We start from the raw sequence: 11,621 nt of genomic DNA, 5'->3' as shown, positions 1-11,621 counted from the left end.
GTACTGCAGTGAACTCGGCTCCTTCAGAACAAACGGCTCTTGGACTTTTCACTCAGTAAGCTAAACATGTAGGCTAGTTTTGTTTGACAGCAGTCCAAAAAGCCAAGCCAGATTAAACAGAGCCCTGGTCCGGGATGATGTGTGATGGTGGGCCCCACCTCCACAAGCTGAATAGACAGATAACAATCAAATGGCTGGCATCCCAGCGGAGACTGAGGCCCGGGCAGCGCTTCTGATCTTTTGTGTGAGAGGAGATGGACAGCTCAACTGGCTCTCCGAGGGGTGAGTCTTTCCTCTCCACTCGCTCAAACTCTCCGATAAGAAACAGAAGAATGGAAAGCCACCCAAATTCACCAAGAGCATAAAGTTGGCATTCATTCTGAACAGATGCAAAGTTTTTAATGTTGGAATTATTCAGTCTTTTGGCTTAAAAAAAAAAAATGCAAATACAATCATCCTACTCGTAAAATGAATAGTTAATGCATACCAGAAGAAGTACTGTAGGTTTGTATGAGATGAAAAAGCCAATTGTGCAACTCGAGAAAATATGCAAATGTGACTGAAGCGTAGGCATTTACATAGTAACTGATTCTTAAACTAATTCGTAAATAATGACTGTTAAACAGTGCACAACATCTCCTGAGCATTAGTTTCAGTAGTGTAGGTTTCATTTAAATGAAATATAACAATAATTAAAAAAAATGACCTATAACAATTCAAATTTCAATAATTTAACAACACATGACCATGTTCATGGTTCTCTGATGCTAGCAAATTGCCACATGGCATGCAGGTAAACAACTAAAATATTTAATCTTTTTAGTAAGTGTTTTTAATTGTAATTGTGTAAATTGAGCTTTTATTTATTTTAATTTTACATTTTTTTATTTAATTAATTATTAGCTTTTCATCAACTCACAAACTGCGAACCCCAGTTTGGGAAACCTTGATCGATATCCCTGCTGATAATAATAGTAATAATAATGATAAATGTTATTTATTATTTGATTGTTTTATAATTAATTATCACTTATTTATTTAAGAAATAATCAAATACTTGCTCTGGGCCTTCTGTGAGTGTCTGTGTGAGATAAAAAAAAAAAGAGGATATCCTAAGACAACATTCATAACGTATCTTTTTAAAATAAAACTACCACAAAAACCTCGCATACGTAAAATCCATTTGGAGAAAGAAAAAAAAAACATTTCCCAAAAAGCTGTAAAAACCAAGCCTTGCACAGTTCTCAGTCCCAAATAAAAGACAAACGGGTCCTACCTGAAGATTTGTTTGGCTCCGGTGACTGTTGCCTGCAGGGAAACAGAGAGAGAAGACGGTTAGATTCAGGAAGGGAGCTCTGCATATACTGTATACCAGACAACCCTAGTGAAAAATAAATATACTAATATATATTTTTTATATATTTTGGTATAGGACATCTTGACGTGCAATCCTAATGATCAGATACTCATAGTCCAACTTACAAATGACTGACCATAAATCACAATCTGTTACATAAAGCATCATATTATGAAAAAAAGAAAACTAGCAAGACAAAGTGACTCTTGTATGCAATGATAAATTCTCCATTCTGGGTCTATTGAAGTCTATGGATCATTGAGCACTTATGAGTCTCACAGCATGACTAAGAGTCTCACAGCATGAGCACATATCATACATCGGCTAAAATGCATGCGAGAACATGAAGAACATGCACCAAGAACATTTTCTTGATCCTCATAAACACGCTCCAGAGTAACTATAGCAACCATGATCTGAAGATAGTTTGCAATGATTTGCTCTAATGAATGTATTTCAGGGAGTATAACATGCAGATGAAGATACATGGAAACCATAAATGGAGATTTTGATGTTACTGCCACAGTTCTATGATTGTCTTAATGTTGCACTTGCTAAAGTGTTCTGAGTGGTTTTTAGCATGTTGTTATGTGGTTGCTAAAGGCTGGAATGCACTATATGACTGTTGCCCAGATTTCCCCACCGATTTACAGTCTTAACACTAGTTGCCGAAATTAGCAGATTTCACAGAAAATCGTGATGTGTATGATGGGTTTTAGCTTGAAAGTTTGATTCCATCCAGTCGGAGGACATCAATCATGTTGAGTATTTTGAGCCGATTTTAGAACACAGTCTAAAAGCAACAAGACATGAGTTTGTTCTGTTGTAATGACTTGAAAATCTGTCAGTTTGTAATTCTCAGTCATTTAGTGTATCTTTACAAACTCGGAAAGTGCATGATGCCTAGTATTTTCAAATCTGTTCAGATTTTAAAAGGCATGTTTGTGCTGCTTTTTGGTGGTTGCTTACAAGCCCAAGTCCAAACTACCCATCCCAAAGTCTCTACAATATTTGTCTATGGGATTTTGGTTCCCATTTCATTGTCCATCATCGATCATTCAAATATGTAACCCTCTAAATAAAATACTTAAATCAAGCACCAGTAATAAACAACTATAGGTTATGAAATACGGGGCCCATTCTCACTGAAATGTTAGACTGAAAAGTTCTTTGCATGGAATGTTAGGATTGTGTGTTTCATGCCATATAAAATAAGGTACTGGAAAAGCCATTTAATGGGGGAATGTGTTTGGAAAGGCTGTAGTCCCAGCCCGAGGTGAGCAACTGTGGTCCTTGGCAAACACACTTTGTGCAAGCCATTGGTGGATTCTTTGCCAGAATCACTAAGAATCTTTAAGATCCAGATCCTGTTTAAGAACTACCTCTTTAGAGCCTTTAATATACCATCAAATAAGATCCCGTGTATCTGTGACCGTAAATACGCAGTATCTGGCTGCCACGGGTCAGAATAGGAAAAAAAGTATGACAAATACCATACTGTACCTGCCTACAGATATCTGGCATATAGTTACTTTATAGTTACAGACAACCATACAGCAAAGACTTTCCTCCCCAGGGGTCACAGAGAGGGCTGGATTTTGTGTAAAAGCACAGCTGGATTGCTGCTGAGAACGCATCCGGTAAAGGATTCTCATGCGAACGCCAGCGGCAGCTCTTGAATAAATAATTGCACTGGAGCAGGAGTAATGCAATAAGGAATTTTGTGGATGCTTTGTTATTATAAGTTTTTCTGCTGACAGAAGCTTTGATAATAACTCATCTCCAGCAGAGAAAGGAGCTCGCTCTAAAAAAAGAACATTGCAGCATTTGTAACCCCTAATGGAAATAGTCTGCATTCTGTGTAGCCTAAGCTGACGAAATATTTGCAGCAGGAGGTGGTGAGAATAATACAGTTTCCATAGGTGTCAATCAAGAGGCTATTAGCTTATAAAGCACCAACGGTTTCACAGCGTCTCTCTGGCCATGTTAGAGGAGAATGACACATTCGACATATGTCGCATTCTGGCTCTCAGCTGGACACGGGGGTGCATGTCGTCTGTCGTTACATTGCACTTGCTGTGACAGGAAGCTCAGTCTGCTTCAGGGCACTTTTAAGTGATTTAAAGGAAGAATAGTTCACCCAAAATCAAGAATTGTGTCATCTTTACTCACCTTTATGTCGTTCCAGAGACACATATGGCTTTCTTTGGAACACATAAGGTGATTTTTAAAAATATTTTAGCCTTTATTTCTATGTAATGTAGGTGAATGAGGAATGAAGTTGTCAAAATGCTCCAAAACGTGCACTACATTTCAAGTTTTTCATCTGAAGTCATGCGATAGCTTTATGTAAGGTACAGACCACTGTTCACTGAAAATCTTGACATTTACCCAAAATCATGAATTTATGAAAGCAGTGGCAAGGTCTTTTGAATAAAATCTTTTCAATGAATTGTGTGATCCAGTTCACAAATCGAGTCTCAATGATTAAAGCTTTTAAGAATGCATTGAGATTAACGCTTTTATTCAGCAAGGACGCATTAAATTGTTCAAAAGTGACAGTAAAGAAGACATATATGGTACAAAAGATTTCTATTTCAAATAAACACTGCCCTTTTGAACATTCTATTCAATAAATGTAATTTAAAACATAATTTAAATGACATTTTAAAATATACATGAATTGTAATAATATTTTACATTTCTGCTGTATTTTTGATCAAATAAATGCAGCCTTAATGAGCATCTTGACCCCAATCTTTTGAACGGTATTATAAATTATTATAAACTACTTTTGTATCCTTTTTGAAGCTTGAAAGCTCCAGTCCCCATTCGTTATAACTGAACAGAAAATTGAAATAAAAAATAAAACAGGTCTGGAATGGCATGAGGGGTTAGTAAATGATCACACTATGTTACATTTTGGCTTAGCTAGCCCTTTAAGACCCAACACAGCTCTTTTTTAAAACGCAACACTGCAGCTTATGTGCAACAACATACTGCAACATCTTCACAAAATTTCACAAAATGACCAATATGACAACAGGCAGGACACAGTTGTCCGCCCAACCCCCTCCTCATCACCAGACTGAGGCCAATTCACAGTGAGAGAAGGAGAGAACACTGGCCATCTTGAGTCTGGATGCAACAAGGCCACGTGTCTGGGTGAAAACAGAGGGATGAGCGAAAAGGACAGCCTGTTTTGAAGAATAAATCTGATCCTCAATGTATTCACATATTCCTAGGAGTCAAGGATGATGAAATAATACCCTTTACAGACAGCTAATGAACTATGTAAGGTTTCATTAAGACCAGTCTTGGGGGCAGATGAACAGGAAGCAATTTCCTTGGGTCAATGGTTTGTCATCTGTGCCTTACAGCAACCGACCATCCAATCAGCGAGCTCGTAGTCGAGCGCGAGCCAGAGGGCCCTTCCAATTAAAATGGCCACATTTGATCAACTGCCTTTGTGTCTCTATGGCAACCGCACTCATCCCATGGGTTAATCAGCTGGCATGAAAATCGATCCCCTGATGGTTTGCATATAAAGAGAACTTGCAGCGGCATGTACTAATGACGCGGCTAATAACAATCTGCGCGAAGGTCAGACGGCCTAGAATTGCTGCATCACCACAGAGAGACTATAAAACACAGATCAGAGGAAGTGATTGTTTGCTGAACACTATTACATTTCACAGATAGGTTGAAAGTGTGTGTTTGGATTGATGTCCTTCTCTGAAATGTGACAGATGTTTAAAGAGGACACGTTCCTCTCGGAAAGCCCATGAGTTATGAAACCACGGTTTCAGCTTCCTGTGCAGTGTGTGTTGGAGTGTGTATGCAACAGCTGTGCCTCTATGTTCTCCCACAGACAGACTGATGTACCATTAAAGCCCGTCTCCGGAGACACTGTCATTTCCTACTGCACGTACCACGAGCCTGCCTTGACCTCCCGCAAATCTACACTCAGTAACCACACACAGAGATGCATCGACACAGGGTATGATGGGAATGGAATAATAATTTACTGATCATTGAGTTTTATGTACTAGTACACTGCCTTCTGAAATAAGCATACAATATGCTGGTTTGTTGGTCTTAGCTGGTTTAAGGGTGTGTTCACACTTGTAGTTTGGTTCTCTTGGTTGTTTTGGTCAGGAACAAAAAAGAAAATGATACATTTAGGGTGTGTTCACACCATAGACTGTAAAAATATATGGACGTAGTGTCCGTGACGTCACCCGTAGGTTTCTGAAGAGCATTTTTGAAGCCCAAAGTGGGCGGAGCCGGCCGCCGCCATCTTGGTAGCGCGTTACTAACCGAAAATGGGATAAACCGAAAATGGGAAAAGAGGTGGCATTAGCTGAGGTGACTTGACGGCTAACAGACAAACAGCTAGTAGTGACATCGACGGCAATCCACCTGTCACTCAAGTGACCACTCCCTTAATCATGCATAACTTTAAGGCTTAATATAATTTAAACAGATGAGTTATAAAAGAAAAAAATCACCCCCCTCACAGGGGAAAAAAATGAAGGACAAAATTAGCTATATAGACCAAAACCACTTTTTCTACCAGACTGTAAAAAAAAAACTTTCTGCTGTAAAGTTCAGGGGAGCAATGTTCCGGAAAACATTGAAGCTTCCCCGGGCGCCGCCATTGATTAGCAGACCATCACCTGCTGTTAGCATCCCATTGACTCCCATTCATTTTGGCGTCACTTTGACAGCGAATAACTTTACATCTGAGGCGTTTAAAGACTCCATTTGTCCATTATTTATTTCTAAAGAAACACGAAAATGTATAAAAGGCTCCATTACCTTGTATCTTACGTTATGGCCCCGTAGAAGCCGTTTTTGTAAAAATAGGCTAACGATTGCGTCATAACCACACGACTCTCTGTCGCACAGTAGAGAGATAACCGTATGGACAGGAGGAGAAGCTCGCGCGCAATCGGGGGGACGTGGAGGCAAAATGACAAAATAATTAATCAGAATACTTAGCAAAAGTTGCTCCTGCTCCTAGCTCGTGGACACCTCCTACTCACACTCTCCGTCTCTGCAAGTTTCGGAAGGGAATGATTCAGATTTCTCTTGGCACAGCTACTAGAAGACAGACGGGTTGCTCACGTCACATCTACGTCGTCAAGCTCAGTTTGAGTCTGCGCAGTACGCTCAGCCATCAGGAAGTGAGTGCTTCTAATTGACTTCACTTTTCTCCGTTGAAACCTATGGGGGCGCTGTGTCCAGTTTATATACTGTCTATGGTAAAGTTGGGTATTTTAACATGGGGGTTCTATGGCATTGACTCTCTTTTGGAGCCTGTCTCTAGCGGCCAGTCGATTAATTGCAATTTAAGTCACTTCCGTGTTGGATTCAAGAGAGAGATCCGAAGGTTGCCACTTGGTTCACACTTGGCATGTTTAGTTCAATTAAAACGAACCCTGGTGTGATTGCTCTGTTAGAGCGGTTCATTTGAATAAGTGAAAACGCTATCATCCGAACCCTGGTGCGCACACCAGTGCACAAACAAGCGAATCGAAACCACTGAAAAGATGGGTCTCGGTCCGCTTCCAAACAAACTCTGCAGTTCGAATGAAATATGAACGCAACACGGACAAAAGACATGTAAACAAACCAAAAACAGGACATGACGTCACAAGATGCAAGCCTAAAAAGGACAGAATGCTCAAGCATACACCTGTACCTGTTTGGTACAGGCATCAGAACTGCGTCTCCTCACAGCAGATCTTCGTTTGTGTGTGTGACGGATAAATTCCTGCTGCTGTTTTGACTCCTTCACATATTTTTTAAACTCAGCTGGTCAAAATACCATTATATGTAGGCAAAGCACATACGACAAGCGCATTTAGCCCTGCACACAGTATTTTTTGTGATGTTAGATAAGTAGACATAAGTAATCTTAAATCTCATTAATATTTTATTATCTACATAATATATACATATTATATACAAGTATAGTTTATTTAGATTTTAATCACACTGCAAGTGCGCATTCAATAAAATTAAATACACTTCTTTTTCACAAAGGTTTAGCACAATACAAATGAGTAACGATGTTGCCAATTTATCATAAGAGCCACAATATTTACAGTACACATTGCCAAGTGTCAAGTGTAAGCAATAGTGCACAAGCTAAAGCAAGAACAACAAGATGCATTACCTAGATTAACATTAACCTATGAATCTTTTAAAATAGAATGAATGCTAAACTGTATAACTATTAAACCAGGCATGACGTTTATTTTGTAATGAACAACTCAGACTGAGTGTTACTGTTCCACTAGAAGTTGTGAAGATTATTTAAACACAAAAAACACTCTAAACCACAGCAAAAACAAGAATAAACCTATTAAAAAACAGTGTTTTAACCACTTGAAAGTGGTTCAAAATGCAGTAAATGATGCAATTGGGTTTTTGTGAGGGTGGGTGTGACAGTGATCCTGTATTTGGGATTTGGTGTATTTGGCCGTTTGGTACAGACCCCTTATTCCTTTTTCCCTTTTTCTCTCTGATTTAGCCTCTTTTTCTAGTATCCCCTGCTTTTGACCAAATTAAATGAACAAAGCCTTGGTTCACTTGGCTGTCGGTCCAAATCAGCTTGTGTAAACCTATTCCACTCACTTTTCCGCTTTCTCTCTCTCACACTTTAGTAAACACTGGAGAAAAAAAGCAGGCTATGCCAGTTCAAGTAAATAAATTTGACACTGCTTATTTAGAGGAGAGAGAGAAATCAGCTGAAAGCAAAGCGCTCTGGGGCAATTCGTGCTATTTTTGCACAAACTGTCCGTACAAATTGAGTTCAGCGCAGATTTTGTAGGCTTGTTTGCACGTTACCTGATTAGCAAATTCCTTTAGTGAACTGGACACTAAAGCATGAGCAAATAAATGACGCTATCAGTGGGCGCAATTCATTCTTATTGAATTCCCCTTCTCTGTATTCAGCACAAACAAAGAGGAATCAAATTTCCCTGCCATTGTGGTGGAGATAATGCTCAGGTGCTAATCAAGCTGAGCAAGAAAATGATCACAGCGCTGTGGATAGTAGATGCAAAGATTTGCCAGAGAGACTGCATCATTTTAAAATGCTAAGCACATTCAGCGCTGACAGATGAACAGTGACATGTTATAGGGAGCGTCCCAGATTATTCTTGACCTTTATCTCATTCCTCAACAAATTTAGACTAGATCAGAACCACTGAACTGTGTTAACAACGGCCAAACAATGCTTGCACTCTGCAAAAAGAGGCCCACCCTACTGTAAATGTGTGTGTGACTGTCAGAACTCAGTCAAGTGTATTTCCCCACACTTGTAGTGAGACTTTAAGTAATCATGCCTGCAAAATGTCTGCCAAACTACCACTTTATCAAAACAAGATTTACAAAATATGAATTTAATAGCTACTACCTGATAACCTGACTACCTGATCCACTTGCTCAACTTTACTGTAGTAAACGCTGCACATTGTCAAATGGAAATACTGGTTTAGTTCAGCCATACAGTATATGCTTGAACCAAAAACTGATTCATAAAAAGTGGAAGAGTGAATTATACAGGGTCGTCTACAATTCGATGTATCAGAAAGGTAATAGGTTTAATGTATCACTCTCTACAACACATAACGGTAATTAATATGATTAGCCTTTTGTTTGACTACGTTAAGCGTAATAACGTGTTGCTAATGTTACACAAACCATGTTCCCGTTTGCCATCTCAGTCTGCCTTCTAAAAATCACTATCCTTAGAAATGCTTTGAACAACTTAGTAGAGAAAGGCATATAGTTCATCATAACATTGTAATATGCTATACTGCTAAATGTACACAATTTTTCATATCAACAGAAAAACATACCAGGAGACTCCACTGCTTCAGAGCATAGTTAATGATATCCTAAAGCCTGCCCACACGTTGACGGGATTGGTTACAACATTTTTGTGACCGAGAACAACGGCGATTTCAAACCGCGTTTTTGAGACTGTCTTTGGTTCACTGCAGTTTTAAGAAGAAAATACTCAGCAATGATGAATTTGCACATGGTTTGTCTTAAAGCATATTAAAAACACCACATAGACATATAAACAGCATTAAACAGGGAGTCTTCAATTTTGTGAGGGGTAGAACTGATCCAAAGCGACTTACAGTATGTTCAAGGTATAGGCTATACATTTTAATACACATTCTCTATAAGAATTTAATCCTGATGTTGCGAGCATCAAATTTGAAGAGACAGAGTGATCTGTCTCTATTGTTATATGCAGATTCAGAATACCACACATATTTGGTCTTATTTTTCAACTTCTAATTCTGAAATTGATCATTATTTATCAAAATTAATTTTAAAAATAAAATTCATTTTAAAATAATTTAAAAATAAGTATTTTTTAAATAAATATTTTAAAATAATTGTAAAATAAATATTTTAAAATAATTGTAAAATAAATATTTTAAAATAATTTCTAAAATATTATTTTTAATTGTATTTTCTAAAACTATACAAATAAAAAATGTTCATGCCAATAAAGCACACTAAATTGAAACAGACAGAGAAAGAGAAAGAGAGAGAGAGGGGGGAGGAGGAGAAAGGGTTGTCTTGGTGAGACAATGTTTATTAGATTAACAGGCTGAACATGCCTCTCAATGAGAACCCATATAACTTTGATTGATAGAGATGCCGATAACTTTGCTGCCTGACACTGGAGCTCCGGTGAGAGGCATCGCTGTGCAGATAAAGGGATTAGCACACAGTATGAGAATAACTCCTGCCCTGCTCTCCGTCTGCTCTGCAGGGAAGGTACAAGTCTAACACCTTTCAAGGGATTAATCACAATACAGAGCATCAGAGCTTCCTCCCTGTGAATATCCCATCATCATCATCATCATCATCATCTTAGTCACATATTAAAACCTTTGAACTGAGCACGACCACACCCAATCGCCAGTCCAGTTTATACACATCTCAGCATCAGAGAAGCTCCTGCTGGGCAATGAGCTTTTAATGCAGCAAATAAGGAATGCACTGGACACATGACATGGGAGTATCATATTTCTTAATAAGGGCTCTTAAGTTCAGCAACGGCAAAATGGATTTATTAAAAGCTATCTGTAAACGCCTAAATGAAACCCCACCCCATCCTTTTAACATGCACTTATTCACCACAACTGATGACTTGTCTGATTTCATGTTGATAGGGAGATGTGAAACTGTCCAACAACTGACAAGTGGTTTGTTCCACCCTTATAGGAGTATAGCTAACAATTAATAACAATTCTTTCAGTAATCAAATATTCTAAAGATACTTTATATATATATATACACATATGTGTGTGTGTGTGTGTGTGTGTATGTGTGTGTGTGTATGTGTATACACCTCAAATAAGTGTTCATCTCTTAATTCTTGCAACATACAAATGTTCTAAATACTTGTTTATCTTTTTAGGGAGTTTTTTCTTGGCACTGTATTTCAGAGCTAACTAGATGTATGACACTATCCGACCTTTGACTTGAACTGAAAATAAGCAATAATAATATTTTGGGGGGGGAAACCGACTATTAACTTAAAGACAATGTCAACTTAATAGAAAGTAAATGCTTTCCAGATAGCATATTAATATTTAAAATAAATAAAAGACAAATTATTTGTCTTCATAATATCATTATACTATTAGAACACTAAATAGGCCAACAAATTGTTGTAGGCCTATTTGGGGGTCCTTGAAATCAAAGCTTCAAAATCCCTGTTTTATAACAATGTGTTCATACCCAGGATTCATAATGAATAATATTTCACCATCAAGTCATCAAAGTAACTGAAAAAATGCTTTCACCCCTCCACCCTTCCTTGTGGTCGCCTTGAAATGCGAGCGGAGAGGGTTTCTGCAGAATTGGGCTGCACCTCCATGTGATTTATTTGAAGGCGGGGGAGGGGAAGCTCCTCATAACAGTATCACCCCTCCTCCGTCTGATTTATTTGATTTAGTAAACGTGGAGTGGGGGTGCTGGTCAAACAAGTGTGTGTCTGTTGCGTGTTTGTGTATGTATGTGTGTGAAGACGGGGGGTTTAGCACATAGCTCTCCTGGCGATTACACTGACCTTTCCAACACACCATTTTTCAGCAGAGCCACCACAGGGTATGAATCCATATTGCTTTTGTTAGGATGTCTCTTTCTCTCTATATCTCATCACATCCTCTGCTTACACAAAATGTATCATCAAGCAATATCAGCCTGTAAAGATGGGAAA

The 11,621-nt window shown here is 38.5% G+C and overlaps 1 protein-coding gene across 1 annotated transcript in view; it reads right to left on the bottom strand.

The window, feature by feature from the left end:
• Positions 1-11,621, bottom strand: part of pag1 (phosphoprotein membrane anchor with glycosphingolipid microdomains 1) — a 57,857-nt gene that overhangs the window by 22,475 nt on the left and 23,761 nt on the right. Inside the window, exon 2 of the mRNA XM_079878333.1 lies at positions 1,277-1,308. The gene's annotated coding sequence lies outside the window, so the exon portion shown is untranslated. The remainder of the gene's footprint in view (positions 1-1,276; positions 1,309-11,621) is intronic.

The sequence above is a fragment of the Squalius cephalus genome, assembly GCF_949319135.1.
Source record: "Squalius cephalus genome assembly, chromosome: 8".
NCBI lineage: Eukaryota > Metazoa > Chordata > Actinopteri > Cypriniformes > Leuciscidae > Squalius > Squalius cephalus.
The sequence above is the reverse complement of the archived record's forward strand: the minus strand, read 5'-3'. Positions and strand labels throughout refer to the sequence as shown.